We start from the raw sequence: 12,301 nt of genomic DNA on the forward strand, positions 1-12,301 counted from the left end.
TTGTTAGGAATTATGTGATCCTTACTAGCTGGAAGTAAGGGAGATGGGGCATCAAGTTATTTCTAGGAGTTGGACACATACCAAGTTTAGCTCAGTTCTGGGCATCTTTAAAATACCTATACAAACTTGTTCCTATATAGTAACTTGCAACTTTGAATGAGAATGTGCTTGCTTACAGCAACGTGCTATATGTTCTGAATGCCCGAATTGGGAATCTGTGTCAAAACTTTGTTAGGAATTATGTGATCCTTACTAGCTGGAAGTAAGGGAGATGGGGCATGAAGTTATTTCTAGGAGTTGGACACATACCAAGTTTAGCTCAGTTCTGGGCATCTTTGAAATACCTATACAAACTTGTTCCTACATAGTAACTTGCATCTTTGAATGAGAATCTGCTTGCTTATGGCAAAGTGCTATATGTTCTGAATGCCCGAATTGGGAATCTGTGTCAAAACTTTGTTAGGAATTATGTGATCCTTACTAGCTGGAAGTAAGGGAGATGGGGCATGAAGTTATTTCTAGGAGTTGGACACATACCAAGTTTAGCTCAGTTCTGGGCATCTTTGAAATACCTATACAAACTTGTTCCTACATAGTAACTTGCATCTTTGAATGAGAATGTGCTTGCTTACGGCAACGTGCTATATGTTCTGAATGCCCGAATTGGCAATCTGTGTCAAAACTTTGTTAGGAATTATGTGATCCTTACTAGCTGGAAGTAAGGGAGATGGGGCATGAAGTTATTTCTAGGAGTTGGACACATACCAAGTTTAGCTCAGTTCTGGGCATCTTTGAAATACCTATACAAACTTGTTCCTACATAGTAACTTGCATCTTTGAATGAGAATGTGCTTGCTTACAGCAACGTGCTATATGTTCTGAATGCCCGAATTGGGAATCTGTGTCAAAACTTTGTTAGGAATTATGTGATCCTTACTAGCTGGAAGTAAGGGAGATGGGGCATGATGTTATTTCTAGGAGTTGGACACATACCAAGTTTAGCTCAGTTCTGGGCATCTTTGAAATACCTATACAAACTTGTTCCTACATAGTAACTTACAACTTTGAATGAAAATGTGATTGCTTACAGCAACGTGCTATATGTTCTGAATGCCCGAATTGGGAATCTGTGTCAAAACTTTTTTAGGAATTATGTGATCCTTACTAGCTGGAAGTAAGGGAGATGGGGCATGAAGTTATTTCTAGGAGTTGGACACATACCAAGTTTAGCTCAGTTCTGGGCATCTTTGAAATACCTATACAAACTTGTTCCTACATAGTAACTTACAACTTTGAATGAAAATGTGCTTGCTTACAGCAACGTGCTATATGTTCTGAATGCCCGAATTGGGAATCTGTGTCAAAACATTGTTAGGAATTATGTGATCCTTACTAGCTGGAAGTAAGGGAGATGGGGCATGAAGTTATTTCTAGGAGTTGGACACATACCAAGTTTAGCTCAGTTCTGGGCATCTTTGAAATACCTATACAAACTTGTTCCTACATAGTAACTTGCATCTTTGAATGAGAATGTGCTTGCTTACAGCAACGTGCTATATGTTCTGAATGCCCGAATTGGCAATCTGTGTCAAAACTTTGTTAGGAATTATGTGATCCTTACTAGCTGGAAGTAAGGGAGATGGGGCATGAAGTTATTTCTCGGAGTTGGACACATAGCAAGTTTAGCTCAGTTCTGGGCATCTTTGAAATACCTATACAAACTTGTTCCTACATAGTAACTTGCATCTTTGAATGGGAATCAGCTTGCTTACAGCAACGTGCTATATGTTCTGAATGCCCGTATTGGGAATCTGTGTCAAAACTTTGTTAGGAATTATGTGGTCCTTACTAGCTGGAATTAAGGGGTATGGGGCATGAAGTTATTTCTAGGAGTTGGACACATACCAAGTTTAGCTCAGTTCTGGGCATCTTTGAAATACCTATACAAACTTGTTCCTACATAGTAACTTGCAACTTTGAATGAGAATGTGCTTGCTTACAGCAACGTGCTATATGTTCTGAATGCCCGAATTGGGAATCTGTGTCAAAACTTTGTTAGGAATTATGTGATCCTTACTAGCTGGAAGTAAGGAAGATGGGGCATGAAGTTTTTTCTAGGAGTTGGACACATACCAAGTTTAGCTCAGTTCTGGGCATCTTTGAAATACCTATACAAACTTGTTCCTACATAGTAACTTGCATCTTTGAATGAGAATGTGCTTGCTTACAGCAACGTGCTATATGTTCTGAATGCCCGAAATGGCAATCTGTGTCAAAACTTTGTTATGAATTATGTGATCCTTACTAGCTGGAAGTAAGTGTGATGGGGCATGATGTTATTTCTTGGAGTTGGACACATACCAAGTTTAGCTCAGTTCTGGGCATCTTTGAAATACCTATACAAACTTGTTCCTACATAGTAACTTGCAACTTTGAATGAGAAGGTGCTTGCTTGCAGCAACGTGCTATATGTTCTGAATGCCCGAATAGGGAATCTGTGTCAAATCTTTGTTAGGAATTATGTGATCCTTACTAGCTGGAAGTAAGGGAGATGGGGCATGAAGTTATTTCTAGGAGTTGGACACATACCAAGTTTAGCTCAGTTCTGGGCCTCTTTGAAATACCTATACAAACTTGTTCCTACCTAGTAACTTGCATCTTTGAATGAGAATGTGCTTGCTTACAGCAACGGGCTATATGTTCTGAATGCCTGAATAGGGAATCTGTGTCAAAACTTTGTTAGGAATTATGTGATCCTTACTAGCTGGAAGTAAGGGAGATTGGGCGTGAAGTTATTTCTAGGAGTTGGACACATACCAAGTTTAGCTCAGTTCTGGGCATCTTTGAAATACCTATACAAACTTGTTCCTACATAGTAACTTGCATCTTTGAATGAGAATGTGCTTGCTTACAGCAACGTGCTATATGTTCTGAATGCCCGAATTGGCAATCTGTGTCAAAACTTTGTTATGAATTATGTGATCCTTACTAGCTGGAAGTAAGGGTGATGGGGCATGATGTTATTTCTTGGAGTTGGACACATACCAAGTTTAGCTCAGTTCTGGGCATCTTTGAAATACCTATACAAACTTGTTCCTACATAGTAACTTGCAACTTTGAATGAGAATGTGCTTGCTTGCAGCAACGTGCTATATGTTCTGAATGCCCGAATAGGGAATCTGTGTCAAATCTTTGTTAGGAATTATGTGATCCTTACTAGCTGGAAGTAAGGGAGATGGGGCATGAAGTTATTTCTAGGAGTTGGACACATACCAAGTTTAGCTCAGTTCTGGGCATCTTTGAAATACCTATACAAACTTGTTCCTACCTAGTAACTTGCATCTTTGAATGAGAATGTGATTGCTTGCAGCAACGTGCTATATGTTCTGAATGCCCGAATAGGGAATCTGTGTCAAATCTTTGTTAGGAATTATGTGATCCTTACTAGCTGGAAGTAAGGGAGATGGGGCATGAAGTTATTTCTAGGAGTTGGACACATACCAAGTTTAGCTCAGTTCTGGGCATCTTTGAAATACCTATACAAACTTGTTCCTACATAGTAACTTACAACTTTGAATGAAAATGTGATTGCTTACAGCAACGTGCTATATGTTCTGAATGCCCGAATTGGGAATCTGTGTCAAAACTTTTTTAGGAATTATGTGATCCTTACTAGCTGGAAGTAAGGGAGATGGGGCATGAAGTTTTTTCTAGGAGTTGGACACATACCAAGTTTAGCTCAGTTCTGGGCATCTTTGAAATACCTATACAAACTTGTTCCTACATAGTAACTTGCAACTTTGAATGAGAATGTGCTTGCTTACAGCAACGTGCTATATGTTCTGAATGCCCGAATTGGGAATCTGTGTCAAAACTTTGTTAGGAATTATGTGATCCTTACTAGCTGGAAGTAAGGGAGATGGGGCATGAAGTTATTTCTAGGAGTTGGACACATACCAAGTTTACTCAGTTCTGGGCATCTTTGAAATACCTATACAAACTTGTTCCTACATAGTAACTTGCATCTTTGAATGAGAATGTGCTTGCTTACAGCAACGTGCTATATGTTCTGAATGCCCGAATTGGCAATCTGTGTCAAAACTTTGTTAGGAATTATGTGATCCTTACTAGCTGGAAGTAAGGGAGATGGGGCATGAAGTTATTTCTCGGAGTTGGACACATAGCAAGTTTAGCTCAGTTCTGGGCATCTTTTAAATACCTATACAAACTTGTTCCTACATAGTAACTTGCATCTTTGAATGGGAATCTGCTTGCTTACAGCAACGTGCTATATGTTCTGAATGCCCGTATTGGGAATCTGTGTCAAAACTTTGTTAGGAATTATGTGATCCTTACTAGCTGGAATTAAGGGATATGGGGCATGAAGTTATTTCTAGGAGTTGGACACATACCAAGTTTAGCTCAGTTCTGGGCATCTTTGAAATACCTATACAAACTTGTTCCTACATAGTAACTTGCAACTTTGAATGAGAATGTGCTTGCTTACAGCAACGTGCTATATGTTCTGAATGCCCGAATTGGGAATCTGTGTCAAAACTTTGTTAGGAATTATGTGATCCTTACTAGCTGAAAGTAAGGGAGATGGGGCATGAAGTTTTTTCTAGGAGTTGGACACATACCAAGTTTAGCTCAGTTCTGGGCATCTTTGAAATACCTATACAAACTTGTTCCTACATAGTAACTTGCATCTTTGAATGAGAATGTGCTTGCTTACAGCAACGTGCTATATGTTCTGAATGCCCGAATTGGCAATCTGTGTCAAAACTTTGTTATGAATTATGTGATCCTTACTAGCTGGAAGTAAGGGTGATGGGGCATGATGTTATTTCTTGGAGTTGGACACATACCAAGTTTAGCTCAGTTCTGGGCATCTTTGAAATACCTATACAAACTTGTTCCTACATAGTAACTTGCAACTTTGAATGAGAATGTGCTTGCTTGCAGCAATGTGCTATATGTTCTGAATGCCCGAATAGGGAATCTGTGTCAAATCTTTGTTAGGAATTATGTGATCCTTACTAGCTGGAAGTAAGGGAGATGGGGCATGAAGTTATTTCTAGGAGTTGGACACATACCAAGTTTAGCTCAGTTCTGGGCATCTTTGAAATACCTATACAAACTTGTTCCTACCTAGTAACTTGCATCTTTGAATGAGAAGGTGCTTGCTTACAGCAACGGGCTATATGTTCTGAATGCCTGAATAGGGAATCTGTGTCAAAACTTTGTTAGGAATTATGTGATCCTTACTAGCTGGAAGTAAGGGAGATTGGGCGTGAAGTTATTTCTAGGAGTTGGACACATACCAAGTTTAGCTCAGTTCTGGGCATCTTTGAAATACCTATACAAACTTGTTCCTACATAGTAACTTGCATCTTTGAATGAGAAAGTGCTTGCTTACAGCAACGTGCTATATGTTCTGAATGCCCAAATAGGGAATCTGTGTCAAAACTTTGTTAGGAATTATGTGATCCTTACTAGCTGGAAGTAAGGGAGATGGGGCATGAAGTTATTTCTAGGAGTTGGACACATACCAAGTTTAGCTCAGTTCTGGGCATCTTTGAAATACCTATACAAACTTGTTCCTACATAGTAACTAGCATCTTTGAATGAGAATGTGCTTGCTTACAGCAACGTGCTATATGTTCTGAATGCCCGAATTGGCAATCTGTGTCAAAACTTTTTTAGGAATTATGTGATCCTTACTAGCTGGAAGTAAGGGAGATGGGGCATGAAGTTATTTCTAGGAGTTGGACACATACCAAGTTTAGCTCAGTTCTGGGCATCTTTGAAATACCTATACAAACTTGTTCCTACATAGTAACTTACAACTTTGAATGAAAATGTGCTTGCTTACAGCAACGTGCTATATGTTCTGAATGCCCGAATTGGGAATCTGTGTCAAAACTTTGTTAGGAATTATGTGATCCTTACTAGCTGGAAGTAAGGGAGATGGGGCATGAAGTTATTTCTAGGAGTTGGACACATACCAAGTTTAGCTCAGTTCTGGGCATCTTTGAAATACCTATACAAACTTGTTCCTACATAGTAACTTGCAACTTTGAATGAGAATGTGCTTGCTTACAGCAACGTGCTATATGTTCTGAATGCCCGAATTGGGAATCTGTGTCAAAACTTTGTTAGGAATTATGTGATCCTTACTAGCTGGAAGTAAGGGAGATGGGGCATGAAGTTATTTCTAGGAGTTGGACACATACCAAGTTTAGCTCAGTTCTGGGCATCTTTGAAATACCTATACAAACTTGTTCCTACATAGTAACTTGCATCTTTGAATGAGAATGTGCTTGCTTACAGCAACGTGCTATATGTTCTGAATGCCCGAATTGGCAATCTGTGTCAAAACTTTGTTAGGAATTATGTGATCCTTACTAGCTGGAAGTAAGGGAGATGGGGCATGAAGTTTTTTCTAGGAGTTGGACACATACCAAGTTTAGCTCAGTTCTGGGCATCTTTGAAATACCTATACAAACTTGTTCCTACATAGTAACTTGCATCTTTGAATGAGAATGTGCTTGCTTACAGCAACGTGCTATATGTTCTGAATGCCCGAATTGGCAATCTGTGTCAAAACTTTGTTATGAATTATGTGATCCTTACTAGCTGGAAGTAAGGGAGATGGGGCATGAAGTTATTTCTAGGAGTTGGACACATACCAAGTTTAGCTCAGTTCTGGGCATCTTTGAAATACCTATACAAACTTGTTCCTACATAGTAACTTGCATCTTTGAATGAGAATGTGCTTGCTTACAGCAACGTGCTATATGTTCTGAATGCCCGAATTGGCTATCTGTGTCAAATCTTTGTTAGGAATTATGTCATCCTTACTAGCTGGAAGTAAGAGTGATGGGGCATGATGTTATTTCTTGGAGTTGGACACATACCAAGTTTAGCTCAGTTCTGGGCATCTTTGAAATACCTATACAAACTTGTTCCTACATAGTAACTTGCAACTTTGAATGAGAATGTGCTTGCTTGCAGCAACGTGCTATATGTTCTGAATGCCCGATAGGGAATCTGTGTCAAATCTTTGTTAGGAATTATGTGATCCTTACTAGCTGGAAGTAAGGGAGATGGGGCATGAAGTTATTTCTAGGAGTTGGACACATACCAAGTTTAGCTCAGTTCTGGGCATCTTTGAAATACCTATACAAACTTGTTCCTACCTAGTAACTTGCATCTTTGAATGAGAATGTGCTTGCTTACAGCAACGTGCTATATGTTCTGAATGCCCGAATAGGGAATCTGTGTCAAAACTTTGTTAGGAATTATGTGATCCTTACTAGCTGGAAGTAAGGGAGATTGGGCATGAAGTTATTTCTAGGAGTTGGACACATACCAAGTTTAGCTCAGTTCTGGGCATCTTTGAAATACCTATACAAACTTGTTCCTACCTAGTAACTTGCATCTTTGAATGAGAATGTGCTTGCTTACAGCAACGTGCTATATGTTCTGAATGCCCGAATAGGGAATCTGTGTCAAAACTTTGTTAGGAATTATGTGATCCTTACTAGCTGGAAGTAAGGGAGATGGGGCATAAAGTTATTTCTAGGAGTTGGACACATACCAAGTTTAGCTCAGTTCTGGGCATCTTTGAAATACCTATACAAACTTGTTCCTACATAGTATCTTGCAACTTTGAATGAGAATCTGCTTGCTTACAGCAACGTGCTATATGTTCTGAATGCCCGAATTGGGAATCTGTGTCAAAACTTTGTTAGGAATTATGTGATCCTTACTAGCTGGAAGTAAGGGAGATGGGGCATGAAGTTATTTCTAGGAGTTGGACACATACCAAGTTTAGCTCAGTTCTGGGCATCTTTGAAATACCTATACAAACTTGTTCCTACCTAGTACCTTGCATCTTTGAATGAGAATGTGCTTGCTTACAGCAACGTGCTATATGTTCTGAATGCCCGAATTGGGAATCTGTGTCAAAACTTTGTTAGGAATTATGTGATCCTTACTAGCTGGAAGTAAGGGAGATGGGGCATGATGTTATTTCTAGGAGTTGGACACATACCAAGTTTAGCTCAGTTCTGGGCATCTTTGAAATACCTATACAAACTTGTTCCTACATAGTAACTAGCATCTTTGAATGAGAATGTGCTTGCTTACAGCAACGTGCTATATGTTCTGAATGCCCGAATTGGGAATCTGTGTCAAAACTTTGTTAGGAATTATGTGATCCTTACTAGCTGGAAGTAAGGGAGATGGGGCATGAAGTTATTTCTAGGAGTTGGACACATGCCAAGTTTAGCTCAGTTCTGGGCCTCTTTGAAATACCTATACAAACTTGTTCCTACATAGTAACTTGCATCTTTGAATGAGAATGTGCTTGCTTACAGCAACGTGCTATATGTTCTGAATGCCCGAATTGGGAATCTGTGTCAAAACTTTGTTAGGAATTATGTGATCCTTACTAGCTGGAAGTAAGGGAGATGGGGCATGAAGTTATTTCTAGGAGTTGGACACATACCAAGTTTAGCTCAGTTCTGGGCATCTTTGAAATACCTATACAAACTTGTTCCTACATAGTAACTTGCAACTTTGAATGAGAATCTGCTTGCTTACAGCAACGGCTATATGTTCTGAATGCCCGAATTGGGAATATGTGTCAAAACTTTGTTAGGAATTATGTGATCCTTACTAGCTGGAAGTAAGGGAGATGGGGCATGAAGTTATTTCTAGGAGTTGGACACATACCAAGTTTAGCTCAGTTCTGGGCATCTTTGAAATACCTATACAAACTTGTTCCAACCTAGTAACTTGCATCATTGAATGAGAATGTGCTTGCTTACAGCAACGTGCTATATGTTCTGAATGCCCGAATTGGGAATCTGTGTCAAAACTTTGTTAGGAATTATGGGATCCTTACTAGCTGGAAGTAAGGGAGATGGGGCATGAAGTTATTTCTAGGAGTTGGACACATACCAAGTTTAGCTCAGTTCTGGGCATCTTTGATATACCTATACAAACTTGTTCCTACCTAGTAACTTGCATCTTTGAATGAGAATGTGCTTGCTTGCAGCAACGTGCTATATGTTCTGAATGCCCGAATTGGGAATCTGTGTCAAAACTTTGTTAGGAATTATGTGATCCTTACAAGCTGGAAGTAAGGGAGATGGGGCATGTAGTTATTTCTAGGAGTTGGACACATACCAAGTTTAGCTCAGTTCTGGGCATCTTTGAAATACCTATACAAACTTGTTCCTACCTAGTAACTTGCATCTTTGAATGAGAATGTGCTTGCTTACAGCAACGTGCTATATGTTCTGAATGCCCGAATTGGGAATCTGTGTCAAAACTTTGTTAGGAATTATGTGATCCTTACTAGCTGGAAGTAAGGGAGATGGGGCATGAAGTTATTTCTAGGAGTTGGACACATACCAAGTTTAGCTCAGTTCTGGGCATCTTTGAAATACCTATACAAACTTGTTCCTACATAGTAACTTGCAACTTTGAATGAGAATGTGCTTGCTTACAGCAACTTGCTATATGTTCTGAATGCCCGAATTGGGAATCTGTGTCAAAACTTTGTTAGGAATTATGTGATCCTTACTAGCTGGAAGTAAGGGAGATGGGGCATGAAGTTATTTCTAGGAGTTGGACACATACCAAGTTTAGCTCAGTTCTGGGCCTCTTTGAAATACCTATACAAACTTGTTCCTAAATAGTAACTTGCATCTTTGAATGAGAAAGTGCTTGCTTACAGCAACGTGCTATATGTTCTGAATGCCCGAATTGGGAATCTGTGTCAAAACTTTGTTAGGAATTATGTGATCCTTACTAGCTGGAAGTAAGGGAGATGGGGCATGAAGTTATTTCTAGGAGTTGGACACATACCAAGTTTAGCTCAGTTCTGGGCATCTTTGAAATACCTATACAAACTTGTTCCTACATAGTAACTAGCATCTTTGAACGAGAATGTGCTTGCTTACAGCAACGTGCTATATGTTCTGAATGCCCGAATTGGGAATCTGTGTCAAAACTTTGTTAGGAATTATGTGATCCTTACTAGCTGGAAGTAAGGGAGATGGGGCATGAAGTTATTTCTTGGAGTTGGAGACATACCAAGTTTAGCTCAGTTCTGGGCATCTTTGAAATACCTATACAAACTTGTTCCTACATAGTAACTTGCAACTTTGAATGAGAATGTGCTTGCTTGCAGCAACGTGCTATATGTTCTGAATGCCCGAATTGGGAATCTGTGTCAAAACTTTGTTAGGAATTATGGGATCCTTACTAGCTGGAAGTAAGGGAGATGGGGCATGAAGTTATTTCTAGGAGTTGGACACATACCAAGTTTAGCTCAGTTCTGGGCATCTTTGAAATACCTATACAAACTTCTTCCTACATAGTAACTTGCAACTTTGAATGAGAATGTGCTTGCTTGCAGCAACGTGCTATATGTTCTGAATGCCCGAATTGGGAATCTGTGTCAAAACTTTGTTAGGAATTATGTGATCCTTACTAGCTGGAAGTAAGGGAGATGGGGCATGAAGTTATTTCTAGGAGTTTGACACATACCAAGTTTAGCTCAGTTCTGGGCATCTTTGAAATACCTATACAAACTTGTTCCTACCTAGTAACTTGCATCTTTGAATGAGAATGTGCTTGCTTGCAGCAACGTGCTATATGTTCTGAATGCCCGAATTGGGAATCTGTGTCAAAACTTTGTTAGGAATTATGTGATCCTTACTAGCTGGAAGTAAGTGAGATGGGGCATGAAGTTATTTCTAGGAGTTGGACACATACCAAGTTTAGCTCAGTTCTGGGCATCTTTGAAATACCTATACAAACTTGTTCCTACCTAGTAACTTGCATCTTTGAATGAGAATGTGCTTGCTTACAGCAACGTGCTATATGTTCTGAATGCCCGAATTGGGAATCTGTGTCAAAACTTTGTTAGGAATTATGTGATCCTTACTAGCTGGAAGTAAGGGAGATGGGGCATGAAGTTATTTCTAGGAGTTGGACACATACCAAGTTTAGCTCAGTTCTGGGCCTCTTTGAAATACCTATACAAACTTGTTCCTACATAGTGACTTGCAACTTTGAATGAGAATGTGCTTTTTACAGCAACGTGCTATATGTTCTGAATGCCTGAATTGGGAATCTGTGTCAAAACTTTGTTAGGAATTATGTGATCCTTACTAGCTGGAAGTAAGGGAGATGGGGCATGAAGTTATTTCTAGGAGTTGGACACATACCAAGTTTAGCTCAGTTCTGGGCCTCTTTGAAATACCTATACAAACTTGTTCCTAAATAGTAACTTGCATCTTTGAATGAGAATGTGCTTGCTTACAGCAACGTGCTATATGTTCTGAATGCCCGAATTGGGAATCTGTGTCAAAACTTTGTTAGGAATTATGTGATCCTCTTAGCTGGAAGTAAGGGAGATGGGGCATGAAGTTATTTCTAGGAGTTGGACACATACCAAGTTTAGCTCAGTTCTGGGCATCTTTGAAATACCTATACAAACTTGTTCCTACATAGTAACTAGCATCTTTGAATGAGAATGTGCTTGCTTACAGCAACGTGCTATATGTTCTGAATGCCCGAATTGGGAATCTGTGTCAAAACTTTGTTAGGAATTATGTGATCCTTACTAGCTGGAAGTAAGGGAGATGGGGCATGAAGTTATTTCTTGGAGTTGGAGACATACCAAGTTTAGCTCAGTTCTGGGCATCTTTGAAATACCTATACAAACTGGTTCCTACATAGTAACTTGCAACTTTGAATGAGAATGTGCTTGCTTGCAGCAACGTGCTATATGTTCTGAATGCCCGAATAGGGAATCTGTGTCAAACCTTTGTTAGGAATTATGTGATCCTTACTAGCTGGAAGTAAGGGAGATGGGGCATGAAGTTATTTCTAGGAGTTGGACACATACCAAGTTTAGCTCAGTTCTGGGCATCTTTGAAATACCTATACAAACTTGTTCCTACATAGTAACTTGCATCTTTGAATGAGAATGTGCTTGCTTACAGCAACGTGCTATATGTTCTGAATGCCCGAATTGGGAATCTGTGTCAAAACTTTGTTAGGAATTATGTGATCCTTACTAGCTGGAAGTAAGGGAGATGGGGCATGAAGTTATTTCTAGGAGTTGGACACATACCAAGTTTAGCTCAGTTCTGGGCATCTTTGAAATACCTATACAAACTTGTTCCTACATAGTAACTTGCAACTTTGAATGAAAATGTGCTTGCTTACAGCAACGTGCTATATGTTCTGAATGCCCGAATTGGGAATCTGTGTC

Source organism: Diceros bicornis, chromosome 3 (assembly GCF_020826845.1).
Source record: "Diceros bicornis minor isolate mBicDic1 chromosome 3, mDicBic1.mat.cur, whole genome shotgun sequence".
In the NCBI taxonomy this organism is placed as follows: domain Eukaryota; kingdom Metazoa; phylum Chordata; class Mammalia; order Perissodactyla; family Rhinocerotidae; genus Diceros; species Diceros bicornis.